At 25.7% G+C, this 24408-nt stretch overlaps 1 long non-coding RNA gene across 1 annotated transcript in view; it reads right to left on the reverse strand.

Moving 5' to 3' along the window:
- Positions 1 to 484: 484 nt before the first annotated feature.
- The window catches only part of LOC135931040 (uncharacterized), a 36347-nt gene continuing 12423 nt past the window's right edge, over positions 485 to 24408 (reverse strand). Inside the window, exons 2-3 of the long non-coding RNA XR_010572914.1 lie at positions 1025 to 1220; positions 485 to 661 (exon numbers count right to left, since the gene is read on the reverse strand). This is a non-coding gene — a long non-coding RNA (uncharacterized LOC135931040). The remainder of the gene's footprint in view (positions 662 to 1024; positions 1221 to 24408) is intronic.

Here is a 24408-nt window from a genome sequence, read left to right on the forward strand (position 1 = left end):
TATTTTTTTAAATATTTAATAAATATAAGATCGTTTGGATATTTTTTTGGTGTAATTTTACAATAAAAACGGAGTATATTTAAAAATTTAAAAAAACGGAGTATATTTAAAAATTAAAAAAAACGGAGTAAATTCATAAGTTTAAAAAAAAGAGCATATTCAAATTGAATTTTGGTGTATTTTTACAATAAAAACGGACTATATTTAAAATTTTTTAAAAAAGGAGTGTATTTAAAAATTTACAAAGGGAGTATATTTAAGAATTTAAAAATCGGAGTATATTTAAGAATATTAAAAAACAGAGTATATTTAACAATTTAAAAAAAAACGGAGTATTTTATTTGTGAAAATTTTCATAATTCTTACAATTTACTCTTAAATCAAATACTAGATAATTAATCAATTTATTTGAATAAAGATAATATATATACAATGATAATATAGATATATATTTTTAAGGAAAAATAGTTCTATATATATTTATATCATTTCAAAATTTAATTAATTTATTTATATACGAAAATAGGAATATTCACATATTATTTCTGGAGATGCTTGCTTTAAGATCCTCCCATAAACGCTCAATACGTTGAGTGTGGGTTGATATATCATTAGGGTCTATCAGTAATGATCATATCCATTTTCATTCCGATTGTTATAACTTGGAAAAATATTTAATTTTAAGATTTATCAATATTTGATTTGCCCCTTCCATTAAAAAATTTCTACCAAAATTCTGACGATCTTATATTTATTATCATTATATAAAATAAAAGAAATAAAAAATATATATTTAAAAAAAAGAAAAAATTAAAAATTTCCCAGTGATTCAGTGAGTTACCGATTTTTTTTATTAAAAAAAACATCAAATAAATATCATTTCATAATATAATAATATAAATAAAAAATATTAAATCATATCATGTTTATTTGTTGATAATAATAAAATATTTACATTAATATAAATAAAATAAATTATTTTACTAAAATAAATATATAATAATTAATGCTAGGCATATCTTACAGAACGCTGACGGACGATTAGCCGATGCAGAATTTTTGACTAATTTAGTTTTAGCTGATTTTTAGACTTAGGCGTTGTTTTTAGCCGATTACGCAACACTAGACCCGATCATCTACCCAAGCACCGACCTGAGCATCGACCCGATAGCCAACGCGAACACCAACCCGAGCGCAGACCTGAACACCGACCCGAGCACCTATACAAAACCAACATAATATTTTTTTGATATAAAATATGAACCTATTCTTCTGGCTAAAGAAAAATCTATATAACTTTATAATTATTTTATATATTTATTTTACTTATTGCCGTCTAGCTGGCACCCAATATATAGAAATTAATAATAAGAAAGAAATTATTATATTTATTTTATCATTGTTATAAAAATCTGTTTTAACACTAACATTTTTATTTTTTAAGACAATAATACTAGTCATGGGGAACAATTTAATTTATACAATTTAAATTGCTAAACAATTAATTATAAAAGAAGAATTAAAAAAATTTTCAGAAAATCAAACTAGTATTTTTACATAGATCTGCACAATTATTTTTAATATTTCTAATTATCTTTATAAAAATAAATTATTGTTTATTAAAAAAAATATCATGGTTTGTCAAGTGATAAGATCTATTTTTTATTTATTTTTTATTTAATGTACCGTATAAGTACCATCAAAACTATCACTAATCATAAATTTGATAGATATAGTGTTCTTTATATTGATAGGATAACAGTGTTATATCCATTGGCGTACGCAGCGGAAGGGGGGGGCAGGGGGACAAATCCCCCCCCCTACCAAAGCCAAAATGCAGATGCCGGAAATATTTTTCAAAAATATTATTTTTTATATTTTATTATAATTATTCATACTATTTCTTTTTAAATTTTTATATTATTACCTTTTTCATTTACTAATTTACTTTATAAATTAATTTCATTTTCAAGTTTTCCTTGTGGCGTAATATTTATCCATTATTTTTAAATTTCCCGGTATTATAATTTTCAAATTTCATGGATATTAGACTTTTTTTTAAAAACGCTGAAGGTGAAAATCATGCCTAAAAGCAAAAAAGTATAGTATGATAATTTAATAAACAAAAGCTGTGAACTGATGATTTCCTCAAAAGAATCAATTCAAAAGGAGGGTATGATTCCCATTTCATCAATAATTGATAAAAATAGGGTTAAAATTGCAAAAGAAAATAGAGGCAAGATAAAACTAACTATTGAGGCTATTTTATATTGTGGCCAGCAAGGCCTAGCACTTCGTGGCCACAAGGATTCAGGAAGCTTAAATTTTAATAATAATGATAACGAAGGTAATTTCCGTGGACTTTTAAAATTTAAAGCATTGGGAGATCCTGTATTAATTGAGAGCCTCATTAGTACCAATAAAAATGCTACTTATCTCAGCCCTAGGATATAAAATGAGATAATGGATATTTGCAACAATATCATTTTAGAAAAATTGATTGTTGAAATCAATTCTGCCCCATGCTTCTCAATTTTGGCAGATGAGACCACGGACATTGCTGGCATTGAGCAGATGTCGTTGTGTGCGCGATATGTAGATACTCATAAAAACATTATCAAGGAAATGTTTCTCCAATTTATTCCTGTTTCAAAGCATGACTGGGTCTGCTTTAGCTGATGTAATATTTGTGAATCTTAAAAAATTAAAAGTAATAATTAATCTTATTATATAATTATTTTAAAAAATATAGCTAAATATAAATAAGATACGTGGGCAAGGGTATGATGGAGCACGTGCAATGAGTGGACAATTCAATGGGCTTCAGGCATTTATTAAAAAAAAATGCCCAACAACTATATATGTCCACTGTGATGCCCATTCACTCAACTTAGCAATATCGGATTATATCAAATTGCTTAGGTTTTTAATTATTAAATTAAATTTTTTATATTTATATCAGGTAAAATATCTAGCATCTATGAGATGTTTAGATACCCCAAGCGTCAAAATATTTTGAACAGAATTAAATCTGAAACTCCTTGCCCAACAAGGAGAAAAAAATTGCAAAAAGCTTGTCCAACAAGATGGAGTCTTCGACATCAAGCAGTAACAGCTTTTATCGAGTTAGAAGAGCCGATTATTAATGCTCTTATAGAAATATCACAATGTCTGAAAAAGATATTTCTTCAGAAGCAAGCAAGTTACTGGATTCAATATTTATACCAATTTTTTTTTTCGCATTAGAATGTATTAATAAATTATTTAATTATACAACTATTTTATGTAATACTTTTCAAAAACCTGATATTGATTTGATTGAGATGATGAGAATAGCAGAGACAATTTTATTAGAACTCAAAGAAATTAGAGCTAATGCTGATGAGGAATTTCATATTTTATATGTTAATGTTGAATCAAAAGCAGAGCTATACGAGTTCAATATTTGTCTCCCTCGACTTACAGTAAGGCAAACTTATCGTCCAAATATTTATATAGGGTCAATAGAAGAATATTATAAAATAAATGTCTTTATACCTCTTTTGGATACATTTATAACCCAAGTAAATGAAAGGTTTTTAATTTATCAAGAAACACTTATCAATCTGCAGATATTACCTCCGCAAAAGCCCTCTGAACCTTTTTCAGATGATGATAGAAAAAAAATAAAATATTTGAAAGATTTTTATCATGAAGACATTAATGTATCTCATGATGCTTTATTAGCTGAATGCCAACTATGGTATAAAAGATTAACTATGGTTGATATAGTCCCAAAAAAGGCTATGATGCTTTGCATCATTTCAAACATCTTTTAGATTATTTTCCCAATATATTGAAATTATTATATATATTAGCAACTCTTCCCATTAGTACTGCAACTAATGAGAGAACATTCTCTTCTTTAAGAAGATTAAAAACGTACCTAAGAAGTACAACTTCTGAAAGTAGGTTGAATGGTCTGGCCCTATTGAATATTCATAGGCATTTGACGCCAAACACGGATGAGATAATTGAAAAATTAGCTCCCTCCCAACGAAGATTGGATTTTACATTATATAATTTTTCTATAATATTTTTTTGCTATCATTTTTTAATGTCTTATATATTTTTCTACATAAAAAATATAATTATTCATATTTCCAACATTTAGATTTTTTATACTTTATATATAAATTTTAAAAGCTCAAAAAAATTTAAATTTCTATTATGGATTATTTATTTTATAGTCATCATATCCTGGTTATATCCACTTAATATTTTATAATTCAGATTTATTTAAAGTATTTATATGCCGCCGGTTATAATTCGTTTAATATTTTTTAAATCAAATTTATTTTTATATATCGGTTTATATATTTAATTTTTTATAATTCATATTAATTTAAATTTGTATATTAGAAATAGTTATAAGTCCTAATAAATTTATGCTTGATATTTTTAAATAACAATAATTTTATTTAAAAAAATTTTAATTATCCCCCCCCCCCTTCCTCCCCCCCCCCCCACCAAATTCTGCGTACGCTACTGGTTATATCTAATAATAAATTTATTCTTTATAATTTTAAAAATTTCTATTTCATTTAAAAAATATTTTTTTACAAATCTTTTTATTTTTTTTATTTTTTTCCGGTCATGGGTTACTTTAAATAAAAAAAATGATAAAACATTAAAATATTAAAACAAGTATATAAAAATATATCAAATTACTAAATAAAAATAAATATATATATTTTGTAAATATCGGAGGCTCTGAAAAGAGCTTAATTTAATAATGAATATGTACCTAATTGTGTTTAAAAATTTCTAGTTAAAGTTTTTGTTTAAGAAATATGAATTCGCGATTTTAGGTTAAAAATTTTTCGCGATAAAGTTTTTTTAAAAAAAATATGTAGACTGTGAAAAATTGCCGTTAGTTGATATGACTATTGGCTGAAATATAAAGTTATTTAATTTTGAATATTTATTAATTTTTTTATTTTCCCCGCAATTAAGAGGGTTTGAATTAATTGATGAAAGAATAGAGGAGACGCAGGTTGCATCCCAAATAAGGGATTTCCCGTTGGATCAGGGGGTGCAGGTTAAACCGCCGGGTCAGAGGCCGTCCTGTAATGTGAGGTTGGTTTGAGTATGTTGGATACTTTAGCCTTATTAAAAGCATTATGGATGATTTTATAAATTGCTTTATGCCGGAGATGACGACCTTGGTGGAGGCTGCAGTTTAGGCAGTGTCGGGCGTTAGGTTGAACGGTTAAGTTGCATTGGTGGCAAGTGTGTGCCTGTGTAAGCGAGCATCCAAGTCTAGATCCTATAGAACTCTCAGGTGGTCATGTTTTAACTGATCGGTGAAGTTTTTTTTTATAGGTCCAACCCAAAAATTTATTTAGAGTGTTATAAAAGTACGATATTTATTGATTTTATCATTATAGACATTTTGTAGTTAACTATATTATTAGTTTTAATAAAAAATATAATTATTGCCGAAATTCGAGTCGATTTAGATTAAAATAAATTTTTAAAATTAACGAGTTCGAAAAATGTGGGTACCACCTTTTTTGACTATGTCATTTCAAAATTAGTATAACTTAATTTTGTAACAATTTCACTAAAATTTTATTTATTCTATGACAATATATAATTATTCACAAATATTAATAACTCAAAATCTTTAATATAAAAATGAATATGAAAAATCAAAAGATAACATTGTTTAACAAATTTTCATTAAATTTGATGGTTAAAATATCGTCTATTACATTTGTCTATTCTAGTTTGTAATGGGGTTACTTAATCGTAGTGCACAGAAAGATCTTTTCATCGATACTTGAACAGCTATAACTACTCGCTAGAGGGTATATAATTCAGGTTCATGAAATTTTCTGGATAGCCAATATTACAAATGAAAGGAACAAATTTTAGCTATATATTAAGCAATTAATTTTTATCATAATATCCATTAGCGAATTTGAGTTAAATAACAAATAAATACACTTTGGCTCAAAATTAAACTCAAGCCAACTATTGTGCCAACTAATTAGAGCCAACTATTGGGTTGACTAGAGCCAACTCCTGTGCTGACTAATGTCAACTCCTGAGCCAACTCATCTAGTCAGCTTAAACCTTAGCCAATTTTTACAACTTTAGGCCTAACCCCTAAAATTATTAATTAAATTAACATATACTACCCTCATTTTTTGATGATATATGAATTACTAATATCTAAAAATAGATAAATTCCTATAATATTTCCCGGTCTTAGAAGATAATTATTTCGAATTCAATGTTAATTATTTAATTAATATGGAATTGAATTACTCATCCTCTATTTTTTAAATTGGGTTTTCGATCTCTACTTCAGTTGTGACTCGATTTACTAGTGTAAAGTAAACATTATTCAATATTTTTATCTCAAGATAAGAACGTTTTATAAAAAAAAGGAATATAATATATTATTTTTTTAATATTATAATTATTATATGCTATTGAACTACTCGTCCTCTAATTTTTAATTTGGGTCGATCATAACTCAACTCGAGTTCGCAACTCAAGTTGCTAGTTTAAGGTAAAAATTATTCAATATTTTCAGATAAGAAGAGAACAATTATTTTAAAAAAGGTATCTAATAATATTAAACATAATGTATTAAAAATTCGTCCTCTCTGTTTAAAAATATGATTGTGCAAAATATTCACAATAAAATATAATAATAAGTTATTTTTGGTGCTCTGGCCGATGTTCGCGTCTATGGATATGGTCGATCAGATCGACCCATTTGGTTGGATTGGTTCTGGTTTATCGTGGTCGTGTAAAACCAACTATTTAACCACACTAGTGGATGCTGAGAGAGCTCTAATAGATGAAGTCCATTTTTCATAAATGTTATTAGAATAAATAAAACAAATTCTCGAAAGTTTTTGAGATATTTAAAAAATCGGGCAGGTATTTATTAACTCACAACAACTCTGAGTAATGTATATAATGCTATAAAATTAGTACGATTTTTACTGGATGAAAGAACGTTAGAAATGGACTTTTCATGTGTTCAAGATGGAATCCAATAAATTAATTATGAAAAGCATACTTTTATAAAAGAGTATGCAGAGTTAATTCTAATTATCCATTTCATTTTCTTATCATTTTAATTTTTTAAGTTATTCTCATTTTGACTGAATAATTTATTCTAATATAAACACTAAAAGATTTATTATTAATGATTTGCTACATTTTGATGAAAAATTATATTTGTAAGGATAGTGTGTTTTTTGTAATTCCATGTATTTTATTATAATTCTGAGGATGAACTTGAGCATCTCTTTGTTTTAAAAAATGTTCATTCTATAAAGAGATATATTGTCTTGAAAGATTTTTACTACTTTTTGTCGACTATTTTTTCTCTACATTGAAAAAAAGAAATAAACCATAATATTAAAATTGTAAATTTTTAAAATTATATATTATATAACATTAAATTGATCCTTATAAATGTAATAAATAATGATGATTCCATATTATGAACTACAATTAAACATTACATAAAGGAGGGGAGGGGAAGGGATATTGATATTAATAATTGTAATTAGTAATGCTAATTTCTCTTAATATGGAATACAAAAAAACATTGCATTACGTGAGAGAAGGAAAAGGACATTGATATTTATAAATTGTAGAAATGTTAATTCCTTATTATGGAATACACTTAAAAAATATAAAATAATGTAATAATATAATATAATATTACTACATTTATGATATATACTTATTTGTATTTAGACATTATTGAATCTATATATTTTTGAATTTATATATTATTGAATTTAAATTATTCGGAGGAAAGTCCTATAGACTTTCAAATGCTAAGATATTATTTGGAAGATATATCAAAAAATTTGTATTTTTATATTATCGATAACCACTCATGTTTTTGGAATAAAACATATTCATGAAATAATTTTAAATAATTTCAGAGGGATTTTGTAAAACCCTAGCCACTTTATTATTAAAGATAATATTTGGAATATATTAAATTTATTTAGAAAATTATGCCAGAATAATCATTTTTTCGAAATATACTGATTCTAGTTTTATATTATATTGAATTTATATTATTCGGAAATTCATATGGGCATATTGATGATATTCAAACTCTGAATATAAATAAGTGGATAATAATAAAATAATATAATAAAATATTTGAAGATGAATTACTATATTATCAAATATATTATTTAGAGGAATATATAAATTATTTGAATATATCATAATCCTTTTTTCCAAAATATATAGATTGGATTTTTCATATTGTCGTATATTATTTGAAAAATCGTATTCGAATAAGACGAATCAAATGGCGTCCTCCTATGGGCAATTAATTGCATTTATTATGGAAGGTTCAAAGCAGAGAGGATTTAAAGTGCATCTTCCTAAGGGCAAAAAGGTGCATTTCTTAGTTGGAATTTGTGAAAGAGACGAATCAAACGACGAAGTTCGTAACAAAAACAATTTCAACTCCCCCTATGGACAAAAACCCGAAATTCTATAATTACCGGGGTAACGTGATCTGAGAAATTAATTTATGATTATACAAGTGGAATTTCTTGTCCGAAGGGATGATAGAAGATTCAAGCTGACTTCATGAACCACCATATAGGTGACAGAACGATGGTTAACAAAGCCGCGGAAAAACAAGCTAATGCCCCAATACCCCTATGGGATTATGTTATGACTGCCTATATTTGTATGATGATGCTCATTGAAGCCACTGGAGATCAAACTAATGCCCAAATATGATATAGTATTTTTATAGTCACATCTTTAGTTGGAAAATAGGCTTAGTTTAGGTAAATCTTTTGGCTAAGACTAGGCCAATTTAGTTTGGCTAAAGTTAAACCAGAGCCGGTTTTTTTGCCTAAGGCTAAGTTTAAACCGATTTTGATTGACTAAGGCTAAGCCTGAGCCGATTTTGATTGGCAAAATATAAATTTTTAATGATTTATAATTAATTATCGGTGTTTTAAAAAAAAATTTATATTTATTTTTAATAATTGGGCGGGTGTTGGCGGGTGAATTTTTAATATTTTTCAGGCGAAATGAGCGAACAGACTTCAATTTATTAAAAATAATAGTTTTATTTCATAATATTGTATATTTTATATGCTTACTTAAAAATACATTAAAATAAGGCCAAATCAGCATTTAAAATAATTTTTAAACATTAGGCGGACTGGCGGGTAAATTTAAAAAAATTATAAGTGGGCGGGCAAGTTAAAAAAAAATTTAAAACAACGAGTGGGCCGACTTTTTGAATAAAATTCGCCCATTGCAGACCTCTAATATAGACTGATTGACTCAGGATTTCTTTGATTTATAATATATATAATTATATTTACCTCAAATTAGTTGATTCAATTAAAAGTATTTGTAACAAATCTCATACCACAAAAACTCTATCTTAGAAATAATAAATAATAATTATGAAAAAAATACAAGTAAAATGTTAAAAAAAAATCATAAATTATAATTTATATTTAAATGTAATTAGAATCCAGAATTTATTTTTAAAATTCTGACATCCTAATAAAAGAAATATTAATTAAATCCTATATAAATTTTTACCACTGAGATGTTTAAAATCAAGAATTGCTGTATTAAGAATAAAGATAAGATATCATCAATCAGATATATTTCTTTTTTACAAGACTTTTTATCAAATCAACTTTATGAAACATCCATTCTTATAAAGTTCTCTTGCATTTTCATCGGTGGATGCACAGATTTCTAATAGTTTGAACCCGGGCCCATATTGTTTTAGAGGTAATGGGAAAATTTTTCACAGGACATTTCATTTATATCCTTCCACTGGTGCCTCCCAAGTTTGCACAACTATATGCCCTTGAAACTACACTGGCTGTTAATAGCTGATTACATATGAAAAAAAATTCAGGTTGAAATGAGAATCTCTTGAAAAATATTTTAATAAGACAAAAATACCCATTTTCATTAGCTTTGAAACTTTGGGGGAAATTGAGAAAGAAGAAAAAAATAGAGACATTCAAGAAAATCGTCCAATTTAAAAAATTATTATGATCTTTCGTGCAGATTGCACAAGTGACAAGCGAAGATACAACATCCCTAATATAGATGTCGCTATGATTTTTGCAAATGATTATGGTGAACCCCCGTTTAAGCGAGATATCAAAGTCTATCCCCGAGTTGATGATAGCAATCTCATAAATATAAATATATTAAATCCTGATCTTGATCCAATGGTATATCCTCTATTATTTCCTTTTGGTGACCCTGGATGAAAACCAGATTTAAAGGGCGAAGGTACAAGGCGTAGAAGAACAAATTTTTTACTACTACAGTTTAAAATGTTTAGATTAGAAATTCGTGAAAATGAATTCAACCCAATCCTTTTTACTGAGAAATTTTCCCAACAATATATTGTTGATTCCTATTTACAGGTCAAGGCAAATAATTTAAATTTTATTAGAAAAAATCAGCCAAAATTACGAACATATGAATATCTGAATTAATGGACTGCTTGGAAATAAGGTCAAACACTATAATTCCCGGTAAAGAAGTAATACTACCATCATCTTTTCAAGGTCTCAAGAAATATGCAAGAACGCTATCATGATGCAATAACCATTGTGCTAAAATTTGGTAAACCTGATTTGTTTATTACTTTTACATGCAATGCTAATTGGCGTGAAATTAAGGAAAATCTATTTCCCGGGCAAAGTCCTTCAGATAGACCTGATTTAATAGCACGTGTTTTTGAATTAAAAATAAATTAATTATTGTTCGATATAAATAAAAAAATTTATTAAGTAAATCTATGTTAATATAAATATGTCGTATTGGGATATGGAATCATGTGGGATTCGGAATCCCAACATGGGGATTCAAGATTTTAAATCCCCACGTTTTATTCGGGATCTTTTTTTTTAAATATTTAAAAAATATTCCGAATCCCCATGAAAAATAATAAATATAATTACTTTTTCTTTTCTTTTTTTGCGGCTGGCACCATATAATTAAAAGGCCAAAATAAGGATTTAAAAAGAAAATTTAAAAAAAAGTAAATAGTATTAAATTAAGGCATTTAATGAATGAAAAGGGATGAGGTTAAGACTTTGTTTTAAAAAATATATTTATAAAATATCCGAATTATTGCAACAATTATTCAATGCAATAAGCATTTCGTTGAACATTTAAGCAGGGACCCGAACCGTTATTTATAACGGTTCAGTTTGGTCACGGTTCAGTATGTAAAAAATTTAAATGGTTACGGTTCTTGAGAAGAAATTTGTAAAGGTTCGGTTCAGCTAATTATAAAGGTTTATAAAGGTTCATTACGGTTATAAATTTTTTTTTATTGAAGCAACATCATCTTCTAATTTATTTTTATTATAAGCATCTATGAATTATATATATAAAAAAATATATAAGATTCAAAATAACTCATTTTTAAATATATTATTTGAACTTTTAATAATATATTTTCAAGTATAAATAATTCCTTTTTGTTCGTTGTGATGATAACACACATTTTAGCACCGAAAAAGCCCTTTCTACAGAAACATGTGTTGCGGGAACAGCCTGTACTATAAGAACACGTTTATATGATAAAACACTAAAATATTAAAACAACTATAAAAAAATATGTAAAAATATATAAAAAAATATATATTAATAGCATCGAAGGCTTTAAAAAGAGCTTAATTTAATAATGAAAATATACCTAAAAAGCAAGTATAATTGGGTTTAAAAATTTCCAATTGAAGTTTTTGTTTAAGAAATAAGGATTCGCGATTTTCGTTTGTTATGCTAAAAAAATTTCGTGATAAAGTTTTTTAAAAAATATATGTAGACTGTGAAAAATTGCCGTTAGTTGAAATGACTATTGGCGAAATATAAAGTTATTTAATTTTGAATATTTATTAATTTTTTTATTTTCCACACAAGTAAGAGGGTTTGTATTAATTGAAAAGGATGATACGCAGATTGCATCTCAAATAAGGGATTTCCCATTGGACCAGAGTGTGCAAGTTAAGCCATCGGGTCTGATTTTTTTTTATAATTATACCAATATCAATATTATCAAAATAAAATTTAAAAAAATAAAACAAATAACAATGGCAATATTTTGAAGTTTTGGAAGCAGGAAAATTTATTTCCTTTTTTAAAAAAATTAGAGAGTAAAATTTTGTCAGCCCTGAAAGGTTATTTTCTGTAGCCAATCGCCTATTAGAGGAAAGTATTACATAATTGAAATTTTAAAAATAGACATTCTTCTTTTTCTAAGTAAAAATTTGGATTTATAATATGTATTTATTTTTTGTTATTATGGATTATGGAATTAAAGAAATAAATAGAGTAAATTCAAAATGTAAAAAATTATAGTATTAAAATTTAGAAAAATTTAAAAACACCGTTGAATTTTCGGACGTGAATCAAAATATTGCCTTTCGTGAGAGGGCGGGTCGAGTCGAAATTTTTTTAGTGGTAAGCGTGAATGGGCGTGATTATTGCCACCGTGAGCTGGCGGGCCGTGAATAAAAAATTAGGCCCGCACCTCTTTTCGCTTTCTTTTCCTCTAATTTGTCTAAATTATTAATTTAAAAATAATATTTATTTTTTACATTTAATTTATATTAAAACCATTTTTTCGAGTATTTAATGATTTAAAGAATAAAAGTAATACATATTAAATATCTCTAAAAAATAAAATTTTCTGGTGCCAGCCAGGCGGCAAAAAAATATAATTTAATTGTTTTTTTAAAAAAAGATTCCGAATCCCCTTAAATATATTTTTTAAAAAAATTTATTTTTGTTAAATATCTGAACCGTAACCGTAACCGAACCGATATAATTATTTTTTGAAGGAGTAAAAAGAATCTTTATAAAAACGCTTAAACCGGTTAAGTTTTTATATTTTAGAAATGGAAATAATTTGAATATCCAGAATTATATTAACGTGCTCTTATAGTACTGGAGGTTCCCGCAATACAAGTTTCTGTAGAAAGGGCTTTTTCGGGGCTAAAATTTGTGTTATCGTCACAACGAACATATAAAATCAAATAATATATTTAAAAATGAGTTATTTTGAATCTTATATATTTTTTTTATATATAATTCATAGATGCTTATAATAAAAATAAATTAGAAGATGATGTTGCTTCAATAAAAAAATATTTCTAACCGTAATGAACCTTTATAAACCTTTATAATTAGCTGAACCAAACTGAACCGTTATAAATAACGGTTCGGGTCCTTGCTTAAATGTTCAACGAAATGCTTATTGCATTGAATAATTGTTGCAATAATTCGGATATTTTATAAATATATTTTTTAATATTTTTTAAAACAAAAAAGTCTTAACCTCATCCCTTTTCATTCATTATATGCCTTAATTTAATACTATTTATTTTTTTAAAATTCTCTTTTTAAATCCCTTATTTTGGCCTTTTAATTATATGGTGCCAGCCGCAAAAAGAAAAAGTAATATATTTTAATATTTTTTAAAACAAAAATGTCTTAACCTCATCCCTTTTCATTTATTATATGCCTTAATTTTATACTATTTACTTTTTTTTTAAATTCTCTTTTTAAATCCTTTATTTTGGCCTTAATTATATGGTAACAGCCGCAAAAAAAAGAGAAGAAAGGGTAATTATATTTATTTATTTTTTTCATAGGGATTCGGAATATTTAAAAAAAAAGATCCCGAATAAAACGTGGGGACTTAAGATCTTGAATCCCCACGTTGGGATTCCGGATTCCATATTTTAATACGACATATATATACAATAGAGTTCCAAATAAGAGGTTTGCCACATGCCTATGTAATTATTATTTTAAACGATGATAGTAAAATTGAAACATCTCAAGCTACAGATAAATTTGTTTGTGCCGAAATGCCAGATAAAATTCTCGAACTTTTCAGATTGTCACCCATTTTATGATACATGGTCCATACGAGATATATAACTCCAAATCGCCTTGCATGGAAAATGGCATATGTACCAAAAAATTTCCTAAGGATGGGTTTCCATACTATAAAAGGCTAGATAATGGTAATTCTTTCTAATGTTATTCCATATAATCGATATCTAATGTTAAAATTTAATTCTCATATTAACGTAGAAATTTATATATTTATTAAATCTGTAAAATATATCTTTAAGTATATTTATAAGGGCTATGACTGTATACTAATGTTGATATTAATGTTGATACAAATTAAATATTAATGACGAAATTAAATCACATTTAAATGCGCGATATATAAGTGCATGTGTATCGATATGGAGATAATTAGAAAACTAGTAGATGATAGCACGTCAAGAATGACTGGGAATCAAAATTTTCACCTTTAAATGATGAATGAATAATAAATTTTAATTTTATTTAATGATGGATAAATCAGAAATTTTCCTATCGATTCAGAAATTCATATTTATTTAGATGAGGGGTTATTCTAAAATTTTCCATTATTTTAATATGTTTATTAAGTATATATTTAGTAATTTTAATTTATGTGCACAATAAAAAATCTTTTAAAATATTTATTCATTTGTATTTGTAATTTATAATCTAAAAAATATATACTTACTAGAAGAGAGTGTGGGGCAAAGTTAAATCAAAACTTCGCCAAAAATATCAAGAATATTTGTGACAAATGTAATAAAAATTCGTTCTAAAAAATATGAAAAAATACATTTTATTAAATATTTTTAAAATTATATAAATAGTTTGAGAGGAGTTTTTATATCATATCAACCACTAATGTTTTCATTTTAACTTTAATCGCATTTTTGTTTTTGAATTTTATATAGTCATGATTGTTAATATAATTAATATTGATTCAATGAAGGTATGGTAATTTATATTCTCTAATATTATAATTTATTTTAAAAAGAATATTAAAATTTTTCATTAAAAGTTGATATTAAAATTTAAAAAACTAAATAGTAGTGTTGTTAAAACGCCGCGAGTCGCGACCCCGACCCAAAGCTCGGGTCGTTTTATTCGACTCCGACTCAATGTTTGGGTCGTTTTTTTCGACTTCGACCCGAGTTCTAGCCGAAATAAACGACTTCGACCCAAAATATGGGTCGTTTTTTTCGACTCCGACCCAAGTCCAAGCCGAAAAAAACGACCTCGACCCAAAATATGGGTCGTTTTTTACGACTCCGACTCAAAATTTGGGTGGTATTTTTCGACTCAAATTTGAAATTTGGGTCGTATTTTTCGACTTAAACTTGAAGTTTGGGTCATATTTTTCGACTCAAACTTGAAGTTTGGGTCGTATTTTTCGACTAAAACTTGAAGTTTGGGTCGTATTTTTCGACTCAAACTTGAAGTTTGGGTCGTATTTTTCGACTCAAACTTGAAGTTTGGGTCGTATTTTTCGACTCCAACTCAAAGTTTGGGTCGTTTTTCTGACTCAGACTCAAACATCGGGTCGTTTTATTCAATCCGACTCAAAATATGGATCTTTCTTTTTAAAGACGACTTAAAGTTAGGGTTGCTTTTTTTCACCCTTAACCCAATATCTAGATCATTTTTTTTGACCAAAAGTCAAATAACATTTAGTATATATTAATATTATAGGCGGGAAAGTTACTTAAAGCTTCTTTAAATTATAATGCTCTGGATTAACTATTCATCATAGTTATTTTTTAAAATTTTTAAGTGAAGATGCACCATAGAAAAGAGCCATTTGTTATGATGGTTAGACAATAGTCATAATCGCTATTTTTGAACTTTTTCAAATTTTTTAAAGGAAATAACTAAAAATATATATTCTAAACATGTTAAATTAAAAATTCAGTGAGGATGTATCATAGATAGGTGACAATTGTCATAATCGTTATTTTTGAACTTTTTTCAATTTTTTTAAAGGAAATAGCTAAAAATATATATTCTAAACATGTTAAATTAAAAATTCAGTGAGGATGTATCATATATAGGTGACAATTGTCATAATCGCTATTTTTGAACTTTTTCAAATTTTTTTAAAGGAAATATCTAAAAATATATATTCTAAACATGTTAAATTAAAAATTCAGTGAGGATGTATCATAGATAGGTGACAATTGTCATAATCGCTATTTTTGAATTTTTTCAAATTTTTTTAAAGGAAATAGCTAAAAATATATATTCTAAACATGTTAAATTAAAAATTCAGTGATGATGTATCATATATAGGTGACAATTGTCATAATCGCTATTTTTGAATTTTTTCAAATTTTTTTAAAGGAAATAGCTAAAAATATATATCCTAAACATGTTAAATTAAAACATCAGTGAGGATGTATCATATATAGGTGACAATTGTCATAATCGCTATTTTTGAACTATTTCAAATTTTTTTAAAGGAAATAGCTAAAAATATATATTCTAAACATAAATTCAGTGAGGATGTATCATAGATAGGTGACAATTGTCATAATCGCTATTTTTGAATATTTTCAAATTTTTTTAAAGGAAATAGCTAAAAATATATATTCTAAACATGTTAAATTAAAAATTCAGTGATGATGTATCATATATAGGTGACAATTGTCATAATCGCTATTTTTGAATTTTTCAAATTTTTTTAAAGGAAATAGCTAAAAATATATATTCTAAACATGTTAAATTAAAAATTCAGTGAGGAAGTATCATATATAGGTGACAATTGTCATAATCGCTATTTTTGAACTTTTTCAAATTTTTTTAAAGGAAATAGCTAAAAATATATATTCTAAACATGTTAAATTAAAAATTCAGTGAGGATGTATCATAGATAGGTGACAATTGTCATAATCGTTATTTTTGAACTTTTTCAAATTTTTTTAAAGGAAATAGCTAAAAATATATATTCTAAACATGTTAAATTAAAAATTCAGTGAGGATGTATCATAGATAGGTGACAATTGTCATAATCGTTATTTTTAAACTTTTTCAAATTTTTTTAAAGGAAATAGCTAAAAATATATATTCTAAACATGTTAAATTAAAAATTCAGTGAGGATGTATCATAGATAGGTGACAATTGTCATAATCGTTATTTTTGAACTTTTTTCAATTATTTTAAAGGAAATAGCTAAAAATATATATCCTAAACATGTTAAATTAAAACATCAGTGAGGATGTATCATAGATAAGGGACAAAAAATGGTTATTATATATACGAGTAGTAAGGTACATAATATTTTTAAGTGATAAAATGAGATGCTAATATATTTCTTGTAATTTTAATTTATAATAAAATTCTTAAATCTTTCAAGTTACTAGTTAGGATAAAAGTTACTTGGCACATCATACAATGATATTTATACCTTGTTTTTTTTTTCGAGAATAAATTTTATGCGATATCTCATGAAGGAAATTACATACCATTGTACAGAGAAATAACTTTGTATATATTATCTGCACCAATATCTTTTATATCAATCTCTATCGGTGACATTTTAAATTATATTGGAAACTAGATTGTGTAGATTTCTAAATATTAATTTAAAGGATTAAGATTTTAGAATTAATTATAAATATATCTTAATAATTTTTATATTGCATTTATTATTTAAAATCTCTCGTTTTAAGCCTATTTAGCAAGAAAAATATTGACTAATCCTGAAATTACGATAATAGATATCTATACCTTTATATAATCTATGAGAAAAATTGCTCTCATAATATTCTTCTTAATAAAATAGTGAATAATTAACGCCTGAAAAAAAGTATAGCGCTTTATAACATGGTTCAAAGTTAATCCCAGTATCAATTTTAATGTGTAATTTTTCTCAAGTGTTCAAAATTCTAAATCTTAATATCAAAAACTATTTTAGTTATCAATTTAAAGTCAAATAATATTAAAACACTAATATTCTCCAGTATTCATAAAAAACAACAGCCTGAAATAAGAATACTAAGCTCAAAACATCTTAAATATTTGATACATTTATAGTTTAAATATTTTTATTTAAATTATATATATTTATTAATGTACAAAAAATTTAATTTAACAATATATATAGATATAAAAATTATGTATAAAATTTATTATTCATGATATTGATATCCCATGAATTTAAAGATAAACACTGTTTAAGTGTTTCGGAGGCCATGCGATTTCTTTTCTTTGTTACGGTGTCCACCCCTCTTTAGAAGACACGCTCGCTCTCAACGGATGTATTGCTCCGACAAAAAATCTTTAGCCATCATGCAAAGGTACGGAAAACGCTCAGAATTACAGTACGACTTAAAAAAACTCGACTTAACACTACATTTATGAAAAATATAGCTCGCCTAAATTATTAAATTATATTTAAAAAAATTCATATTTTAATTGAAAAATGCATCCGGAATCGCAAATACTTATTTAAAAAATTTATTGTTTTATTAGTTTAAAAATTCCATATGGAAGTGAAGTGACTATTTAAATTCTAAAATTATAAAAGATATTTTATTTTACTTTTAGTGGTGCCAGCTAGACGGCAAATTTGTTGAGATTTTTTCTTTTCTTCATTGTTAGGGATAGGGATATGATTAATAATCATTTTTTTTAACTTTCCAAATTTTTTTTAACTTTCCAAATTTTTTTTTATTATTTTTAGGGGTATAAATCTAAATTTTTTTATTTTATTCATTTTTTGTTTTTAAAATTATAATTTAATATTATTAACATAAATTTTATTAATAAAAGTTGTCCAATTTAAATCATTTCTTAAATATTATTTTTATATAAAACTTTTCTTAGTGTGATGTCACAAAGTTCAAGTTCTACGCCATCAAGGTCAACTCAAGATGATAGAGAAAATCAAGTAAATCAATAACCATAAACCTTTATGATATTATTTCGATTTTATGCAATTATAACCTTTATTTTAATATATTTATAATTTTAGTTGGAGCCTTTTTCGGATTCACTAATAGAACAGGATTTAAATTCTTCTGCGATTAATAGTAGTTTCAATATTAAATCAAATTATAATTATAGTCCAAATAAATCACACAAAAAATGCAATCATTGCGAAAAAATATATCGTTCCACTACCGCTACAAGTTTAATAAATTTTTGTTTTTATATAGTTACATTAAATTAAATTTTCAAATTTAAAAAGAAATTATTCCTTATGATGGCAGTAATGTTTTTTAATATTTAAAAAAACATAAAATATTTCGGGGTTTTTAGGATTTTAATGTTGGTCTAGAATTGTTTTGTTTTCCTCCAGTTTTTAAATATTTTTAAGCTAAAAGTGGATAATAACTTATTTATTTTCAATATATAAAAAAATAAAAACTAAATTAAAAAAATTTTAATTTTTATGACGGTACAGCTCTGTCAATTTTGCGATATTTGCTTATAAAGATTTAATTATTACTTCATAATGGCCTATTTTATCTTATTTAAGTGCTAAATTTACCTATCTTTTTATTTTTTACTCTAATTTTTTATTATTTTAAACCTAATTAAAATATAGAAAATATATTCAATATATAAACCTGGCTATATTTTTCAAAAAAGGTAATAATTTATACTTAATATTAATTATTTAGAATATTAAGTTAGGTTACTATTTTTTTGGAGGGGCTCATTATTATGTTGTTCAAACGTCGCGACCCCGACCCAGAGTTTGGGTCGTTTTTTTGACTCGGACTTCTTTTTATATTGAATTTTTTTGTTATTTTTTTAAATGTTTTTTATGTTATTTTTTTTTGATATATTATTGTTCTTTTGTGATTGGTTAATTTATTTTATTTTTAAAATAATATACATATATTTTTTTATTTAGGATATTTTTAAATAATATTTTTATAAATTTTATATCAATATAAATACAGTTCTATTTATAATAGATTTTTATAGCTAATAATAGGTATTACAAATATTTAATTTACAATATACGGCTAGCCCGGCCCGGATTTTTTTAAAATATATTATATTTATAGATTTTTAGCTAATAAAAGCGATTTTAAATATTTAATTTGATATATATGGCCGGCCCTGTTCGGATATTTTTTTATAAATAATTTTAGGCCCAGCCCGGTGGTATATATAAAAAAATTAAAATACGATCTAGCCCTCTGATATATTTTATTTATTAATTTCTGATTGTAACTTAGTTATTAACAACAAAATAGGTATTAATTCTTAGTATTATTTAATACTTCTTTGTAGGGTCATTGTCAAATCAATCACTTTTCAGCCGACCCCTTTCGATTTCTTAAAAATGGCCAAATTAGGATTTTAGCAAAATAATAAGTAAGCCTCGAGATTTGGTAAAATAAAAACCTATCTGTCATCTATAAAATCTCCATGATTACATAATATTATTCAGGTCTTTTTAAAAATCGATCAAATCGGGCTTAACATTAATGATAGGCAATATATCAGTATTAAAATTTTTATTAGTTAGTGCATTATGCATCAACATTCAAATGTTTGAATAATCGAAAGGAGGCAGGGTTTAGAATATAGTTTCTTTTGATTTATTTAATAATATATATGTCGTATTGGGGAATCATGTGGGATTCGGAATCCCAACGTGGGGATTCAAGATCTTGAATCCCCACGTTTTATTCGGGATCTTTTTTTTAAAATATTTTTAAAAAAAATATTTAAAAAATATTCCGAATCCCCATGCTCTTTTTTGCGGCTGGCACCATATAATTAAAAAACCAAAATAAGGGATTTAATAAGAGAATTTTTAAAAAAAGTAAATAGTATAAAATTAAGAAATATAATGAATGAAAAGGGATGAGGTTAAGGCTTTTTTGTTTTAAAAAATATATTTACAAAAAATCCGAATTATTGCAACATTTAAGCAGGGACCCGAACCGTTATTTATAACGGTTCAGTTTGGTTACGGTTCAGTATATAAAAAATTATAATAGTTACGTTTTGGTTACGGTGCTTGAGAAGGAATTTATATAAAGGTTCCGTTCGGTTCAGCTAATTATAAAGGTTCATTACGGTTAGAAATTTTTTTTTATTGAAGCAACACCATCTTTTAATTTATTTTTATTATAAGCATTTATGAATTATATATAAAAAAAATATATAAGATTCAAAATAACTCATTTTTAAATATTTATTTGAACATATAAGCTATATATTTTCAAGTATAAATAGATTCCTTTTTGTTCGTAGTGACGATAACACAAAAAGCCCTTTCTACAGAAATTTGTGTTGCTGGAACCTCCTGGTTCAGATATTTATAACAAAAATAAATTTTTTTTAAAAAAATATTTAAGGGGATTCGGAATCTTTTTTAAAAAAAAACAATTAAATTATATTTTCACCAGAAAATTTTATTTTTTAGAGATAATTAATATTGTATTACTTTTATGCTTTAAATCATTAAATACTCGAAGGCAATATTTTGTTTCACGCCCGAAAATTCACGGTGTTTTTAAATATTTCAAAACTTTAATGCTATAATTTTTTCACTTTATTGAATTTATTTTATTTATTTCTTTAATTCCATAATCCATAATAACAAAAAATAAATACATATTATAAATCCAAATTTTTACTTAGAAAAAGAAGAATGTCTATTTTTTTTATTTCAATTGTGTACGCCTTTCCTCTAATAGGCGATTGGCTACAGAAAAATAGCCTTTCACTAGAAACAGAATTTGCCTGGGCTGACAAAATTTTACTCTCTAATTTTCTCAAAAAAGGAAATAAATTTTCCTGCTTCCAAAACTTCTAAATATTGCCATTGTTATTTGTTTTATTTTTTAAAATTTTATTTTGATAATATTGATATTGTTATAATTTAAAAAAATATGATAAAACACTAAAATATTAAAACTATATAAAAATATGTAAAAAAAAAATATAAAAACTAAATAAAAATATATATTGGTCCTTAGCTTTTTTTAAAAAAAAACATTTTGATAATCTCAACTTAAAATTTGTTCGTTGTTATAAATAATTAAGTTTTAACAATCTCTAAATGAGTCTAACCTTATTTGTCTCAACCTAAAGATACATAGTATTTTTCCTTATTCATATTTGATATTTTAGAACGGCTAACTCAATATTACATCCAGAAAAATAAACCATTATAATTTTTTATATACTGAACCGTTATAAATGTTTGGATCCCTGCTTAAATGTTCAATGAAATGCCATATTGCATTGAATAATTGTTGCAATAATTCGGATTTTTTATAATATATTTTTTAATATTTTCTAAAACAAAAATGTCTTAACCTCATCCCTTTTCATTCATTATATGCCTTAATTTTATACTATTTACTTTTTTTTAAATTCCCTTTTTAAATCCCTTATTTTGGCCTTTTAATTATGTGGTGCCAGCCGTAAAAAAGAGAAGAAAAAGTAATTATATTATTTTATTTTTTATTCATGGGGATTCGGAATATTTTTTAAATATTTTAATAAAAATATTTAAACAAAAAGATCCCGAATAAAACGTGGGGATTCAAGATCTTGAATCCCAACGTTGGAATTCCGAATCTCACATGATTCCATATCCCAAATACGACATATATAATATATATAATTTATTTAATAATATATATAATTTATTTTAGCCAATTTGCGCAAACATCTTCTAACCAAACATCCTGAAGTAATCAATGATTCGCCACCTTTGCCTGATTCTATTATAGGGGCAAGAAAACTTACAACAGACGATAATTTTCATTTTAATAAATTAATACTCAAATATATCATCAATGAAAATATTTCATTTAGAACGTATGATAGTAAAAATTTTAAAGACATCTTTACATATTTAAACAAAACCTCCAAAGTTTGGTGCAGGCAAACTGCTATGAAATATTTAAACAATATATATAACGAGGCTAAAACAAATATTATGAATTCCTTCCATAATTATAAAAATAAGATGGCAATGACATATGGACCAGCAATAATTTAATAAGTTATTGCGCCATAACGGTCCATTATATAAATGATAAATGGAATATAACTAATGCCTTATTATCAATTACGGAATTTGCCCACCCTCACACGGGTGAAGATATTAAAGAATTATTATCAATAATGACAGAGTACAAAATAATAGATAAAATATCATCCATTACCCATGATAATGGATCGAACATGCTTTCGGCGGGAAAGCTCATAATTCCTTTAATTCGTGAGACATATAACCAAAATTTTAACACAATTAGATGTCTTGCCCACATTATTAATTTGATTGTACAAGAAGGACTGCCAACAATCTCAACAGATTTAGAAAAAGTTGAGATGTTGGTGAAAAAAATTCATAAAAGTCCTTCCTTGATGCAGGATTTTGTTGATATTTGTAATTGCAAAATTCCATTAGATGTGTCAACTAGGTGGAATTCAAAGTATCTCATGCTTAGTAAAATTAATAAGGTATTAATATTAATATTTAATTTTTTTACTGTTTGATTTATAGAATTTAGAAACTGGAAAAGATGTATCAATGAAAATTTTTACATTAATACAGATGAGAGTAGAATGTTAAAAGATATAGAGGATTTTTTATATCCTTTTTATAAAATAACGTGCGAGATAAGTACGAATACATCTACAATAGGGATGTATGCACTATATTTAGATACGATTCAAATATTACTGGTAACAAGTATTGAAACCAGTAATAATAATGTTATAGTAGAATCGTCTAGATCTATGTTGGCTAAATGCCAAAAATATATCAATATTATGGACAATTTCGAAATATATGTGTGTAGTTTTCTTGATCCACGTATCAAGAAAACATTCATACCTTATGGATGAACAAAGAATGTTATTATGAAAAATTGATTGCTTTATATGGTAAATACCGGTGTAATATATCGCCAGAAATATCAAAAAGACGATAATTGTGAAATGATGTCAATAACTATCTTAAATAGTCTGAGAAGGTATATATTTAATATTCTATAACTATTTTAAATTTTCTCAAAGTTGATATATTTAATTTTAATAATTTATTTTATATTTTTAGGAAAGCCTCGTTAGTTCCAATGGTGAACGAGATCGCCGAATACCTAGCTGATCCAGTAGTCTCAGCAACGACTACAGTGTTGGATTGGTGGAGCTGTAATTCTGAGCGTTTTCCGTACCTTTGCATGATGGCTAAAGATTTTTTGTCGCAGCAAAGTACATCCGTTGAGAGCGAGCGTGTCTTCTCAAGAGGGGTGGACACCTTAACAAAGAAAAGAAATCGCATGGCCTCCGAAACACTTAAACAGTGTTTATGTTTATATTCATGGGATATCAATATCATGAATAATAAATTTTATACATAATTTTTATATCTATATATATTGTTAAATTAAATTTTTTGTACATTAATAAATATATATAATTTAAATAAAAATATTTAAACTATAAATGTATCAAATATTTAAGATGTTTTGAGCTTACTATTCTTGTTTCAG

This window comes from Gordionus sp. m RMFG-2023, chromosome 1 (assembly GCF_954871325.1).
Source record: "Gordionus sp. m RMFG-2023 chromosome 1, tfGorSpeb1-WG-v2, whole genome shotgun sequence".
NCBI lineage: Eukaryota > Metazoa > Nematomorpha > Gordioida > Chordodea > Parachordodidae > Gordionus > Gordionus sp. m RMFG-2023.